A 6000-nucleotide genomic window follows, 5' to 3' on the forward strand; every position below is an offset into this window, starting at 1 on the left:
ATTAAGCTCCAGCTTCTCTCTAACTGTTGACTAATGATTAATAGAGAAAAAAAAAATTATTTAGATTTAAAAATGTTTATTGTTACTATAAATAGTTAAACTCATACTTTGCTTTGTTCTGAAGTGTCTTAAGTAAAATCAAATTAACAGACATTAACACTGCTTGACACTGAATTCTGTCAAGTAAGTTTTGTGCACGCCGAGTTGCATTTCTTACATTTCAACAACGATTAACTTCATCCTGCCTAGATCTATTTTTTTCATTTGACAACTATTTTCAAGTTGCCTATTAGCATTTTACATTAATAACTTTGTTGAGCCTAATACTATCTATTTCAATTTCACTATTATCATTAAACATATTACCAGTAATCTTACTATTGTTACAATTGAATAAATGAATGTAAAAGATTCTTACAAATTGTGATCTTTTCTAATCAAAGACTTTATTTAAACTTAAGATTTATTGAAATCCATATCTTTTTATATGTTTACATACATTAGTCGTTTATCAAAAATATTAAACAACATTTATTTACATCAATTATTTTTAATTAAAAAAGAATCTTGACTACAATGCACAAAATTATTTTTACCTTAATGCATAAAAATAATAAATGCACAATCTTGTATAAAAAAATGAAGCAATGCCAATCAGTATATTTTACTCTAAATTAATTATTTAAATATATATATATATATATATATATATATATATATATATATATATATATATATATATATATTATATATATATATATATATATATATATATAGGGGAACATGAGGTAAAATGACGAATGGAGCAAGATGACAACCTACAGTTATCTCTTAAGCAAAACTAAATATAACATTTTAGCTGAAAGGGAAGTATATATATATATATATATATATATATATATATATATATATATATATATATATATATATATATATATATAATATATATATATATATATATATATATAAATATACTGAAATATAGGCAGATTTATGTTTATATACTTTTGTGTCAACAAATTACAGTCAGTTTTCCATGTTAAATACACAAAATACATATCTAATATAAAATAAATCCAATATAAAACAAAACAAAATAGTAAACTTACTCAAACCAGTATCACTTACACCGTGTGAAGTAACTAAAAAATACTTCCGTTCTTTTCAATCACTCTAAAAAATAACTTTTAGCTCTTTCCAATAGCACTAAAAAATAAAACAAAACTTGCTTAGCTGAGTTGCCTAGTTTATAAGAATCTGAAAACAGATAAGTAAAAAACCAAGAACAAACAAACATTTATTTGTTAGAACTACTATATTTAAACAAATTAAGTTAAACAAAAAATAACGCCAATTCTTATTAAAAGCTTATTATTTTCCTTATATATGAATAGAAAATCAATATATCTGATAGAGATAAGATGTCATGATAAGAGAGTAGTTGTTAAATATTGTTATTTCATGTTAGCTTTTAGAAAACAAATCATGTTGGTATTTCATGGTTCTACAAATTCAAATTGAGATATAAACAAAATGTATATACGACAAAATGATTTTTCTTGAGTGGCTTTTAGTGAATGATTAAAAGCAGTGAGTTTCAATAATAAAACCACAAATTTTAAATAATTTTAAAGAATAGACACCAACATAAAGGTAAGCCAAATGTAGCAACATTCGTAACATAAATAACAACTTTACGCAAAATCTTACTCAACATGTTTGCCAGGTCACACACTTTGAAAATATGGAAACAACATAATATAAACATATATAATAACTATAAAACACAATACATTTATTTAACTTTATATAACATATATAAACACCTCATATAATGTTTATATACACAATAGATACATTTTATAAAATTTTAATGACACATTTATAAAACAATTACATAACACATATTACCACATACATATATTTATCAAAAACTTTTTAACTTTAAACAGAATATAAACATATATGCAAACTATAAACATATATAACTTATATCTCATAATAAAACATATATCTCGTAATAAAATATCAAATTATAATCATATTTAATTTAAATCAAATACTTATTGAATAAAGAGCAAAAAACAGATAGAAGAACTGCAATCCTTGTAACAAAGTTTAACGTTTAGCAACAATAAAATGTCAGTGTTGGCTCGAAATTTGGAGAGGAATAAAAAGGATTATTGCTATAAAGCCAAACAGCCACAACACAATTGAAAGTTTAACTATAAATAACCAAATTATAACTGATAATGTCGTAATCACTAACTCATTTAATGACTATTTTTCCACAATTGCAGAAAATCTTTCTAAAACAATCATCTCTCCTAGGCATAACTTTAACCACTACCTTAAAAATAAAAATCCTAACTCCTTTTATATAACCCCTGTTACACCACAAGAAATAAATGATTATATATCCAGTATGAACCCTAGAAAAAGCACTGGGCCTAATAGCATTCCTACGCAAATATTGATCTTAGCATCGAAAGATTTAAGCTACCCTTTGAGTATTATGATGAATAAATCATTCAAAACTGGAGTGTTTCCTGACTTGTTTAAAATTGCTGAAGTTGTACCTATTTTTATAAGTGGATCCAAACTAGATCATTGTAACTATCGACCTATATCTTTACTTTCAAATATTGGCAAACTAATTGAAAGATTCATGTTTAACAGACTAGAAAACTTTTTAAATCAATCTAATATTCTCTATAGCCTTCAATTTGGCTTCCGCAAAAAGCACTGTACAAATCAAGCACTCATTGATATAACTGAGACAATACGTGAAGCCCTGGTTCAAAAACAGTTTGCTGCTGGAGTGTTTGTTGATTTGCAGAAGGCATTTGATACTGTTGATCATGAGATTTTGCTGTCTAAATTAAATCATTACAGTGTCAGAGGAGTTGCTCTCAAATGGTTCAAGTCATACCTGTATATGCGCTATCAGTTTGTAAGCATTGGAAACACTTCCTCCAATACTAGGTTTACATGTGTTGGTGTTCCACAAGGTTCAATCTTAGGTCCTCTACTCTTCCTCGTTTATATAAACGATCTGCACACATGTAAAATTCTCCAAAACATATCATTTTGCTGATGATACCAATCTTTATTGTTAGTAAATCTCTTCAAAAACTAAATAAAAATCTTAATCATGACCTTGCATGTTTGGTACAATGGCTACAATCAAACAAAATTTCCTTAAATACCAAGAAGTCTGAAATAGTTATCTTTAAATCTCAAGGCAAGAAAAATTACAAAAAAACTTAATTTCAGAATAAGTGGTAAAAAAATTAATACTGTAGATAAGATCAAATATTTAGGCATTATATTAGATGAAAATCTATTGTTTCACCAACAAGTAAAAGCAATATCTTGCAAACTAAGTCGAGCTAATGGAATGCTTTCCAAAGTAAGGCATTTTGTCAACTACGAAACATTGATAAATATTTGGCATGCTATATTTAATTCCCACCTAAGGTATGGCTGCCAAATATGGGGGCAAAGTTCACTACTCAAATTAAAAATCTTATAAAACTTCAAAATAAATCTATGCGAATAGTTCATTTCCAGCCAAGTAATTTTAATCCAGACTTATTGTATAGGTTATCAAATATCTTGAAGTTAGATGAACTCATCTTCTTGCTAAACTGTGTTTTTGTGTGGGATATCATTCATAATACCATGCCTATTGCATTCAACAACTATTTTAAATTCACAAGTGATATCCATAATTACGAACTTAGATCAACATCTTGTTATAAACTAGCTCTACCTTAAAAAAAAACTAGCAAATATGGTATTCAATCTACTAAATACCAATCAATTCACTCTTGGAACTCTCTGCCACTTTCAATAAAAATAAATCTCCCAAACATTACTAGAAATGCTTTCATTGCCAATATCAAAAAATTTATCCTTCATAAAAACACTCAATAAAATTCCAACACAGCATTTTCACTATCTTATATCTTCAATTAATCCTGTCTATCTTTCTAAAATATAACAGCTTTTAGTTTTCCCTTATTTTAAATCTATTCAGTTATCTCTTTTACTACTCCTTACCCTTCTGTTCCATATATGTACATATTTGTATGAACCTGAGTGTGCATTATGTGTATGTACATGTATATGTATAATGTGTTTACTTATTTATTTATATGTGTTTATTTACATATATGCAAATGTGTGATTATGTATATGTATGTATATGTAAGTATGTTTGTATATGTATATATTTGTGTATATATATGTATGTATGTATGTATGTAGGTATGTATGTATGTATGTATGTATGTATGTTTGTATGTATGTGTATGTACGTGTGTGTATGTGTATATATATATATATGTGAATGTAAGTGTATATGTGTATATGTGTGTGCATATGTGTATGTGTGTATGTATGTATGTGTGTATGTGTGTGTATGTGTGTGTGTGTGTATATGTGTATATGTATATATATATATGTATATATATGTATATATATATGTGTGTGTATATATGTATGTATGTATATACATATATATAATGTATGTGTGTGTCTTAAATAGATATAGGTATAGCTTATATGGTATTATTTATAGCACTTCCCCAAATGACCACTTCTATGCACATATTGTTATTGATAAGCATTATTATTATCACTATAATTGACATTATTATTATCTCTATAATTGACATTATTACTTTTATTATTGCTACTGTTGCAAATTACTAATGTTATTATTATAATTATAATTATTATTGTTATTACTACTGTTATTATTACAACTATTACTACTTTATTATCATTATTAATTTTATTATTATTATTAATTTACTATTAAGTTTATATACTTTTACAAATTTACGGTTAATATTTGTAGGTCGTCACGTTTTTGTCAGTTACATAACTGTTTGTGACTGATCCTAGCTTTGTATTAATTTTATTTTATAAAGTGAAATAAATGATTGATTGATTGATTTAATTTATTTTTCTTAATTTTTTAAAAAAGTACAAAAAAAGGTAATAGCATAACAGAAATGTTAATAAAATAATAATCAACATAATAAAATTAGTAAGGTATGAAATGATAGGATTTATAATATATTTGAATTATATTAATTTAGGACTTGATAAAACTAAATAAATTTAAAAGTAGTAATAAATATTTTGATGATAAAGTTTTAGTAACTTTTTTAGTACAAAAAAGTACTGTAACTGTATTGGAGATATGCGATACTGCTTTAGCAGAATGATATCTCTTCATACACCTTTTCATGTATTCCTGACTATTCCTTTTCATTCCAGACAACCTTTTTACTAAGTTTCTCAAGAGGAAAGTTTTAATTTAAATTTTGCCTTCGCAATTTCAGTTTAAGCATGCGCTTTAAAGCAAAGATTTTCGTTTTTCCGTTATATGTTGATATTTGATCAAAATCGGGTACGATATCTTATCCGATTTTGATCAAATATTAAATAATACGTATTTTTGATAAATAAGTGGTATTGAACTCGAATTCGAAACATAAAACTAAATGCGTATTTTTCTGGCATCAACGGCGGTATGTTATACGTGATCAATACTCCAAGTATTTACAATACTAGATATGCCGACTGGGTAAGCATTCGATTTAAGTATGGCATGTTTCTGGCCCTGTGTTGAACTCTTTCAAGCATTGAAATCTCTGCTTTATTTGGCTGACTTTATACAGGCGTTGCAAACTCAAGATAAGGTCGCACATTGGGAGTATACAAATATCTCTATATTTATCAATCTCTACTTTCAAATGCATTTTTTAGTAAGGCCCAGTACTTTTGAAGCTTTATTAACACATACTTGTGTTTGATGTATCAACCTTATTTCCGTTTCTATGGCTATTATTTTGCTATCATCAGCATACATTTTGAATGTGTTCAGCACAACTTCTGACAAGTTGTTTATGAATAGCAAAAATGCAATAAGACCCTAAGGAACGCTACTGCTAACAGATACCCATTCTGAAACTTTATTACCAA

The sequence above is a fragment of the Hydra vulgaris genome, chromosome 13 (genome assembly GCF_038396675.1).
Source record: "Hydra vulgaris chromosome 13, alternate assembly HydraT2T_AEP".
NCBI classification, from domain to species: domain Eukaryota; kingdom Metazoa; phylum Cnidaria; class Hydrozoa; order Anthoathecata; family Hydridae; genus Hydra; species Hydra vulgaris.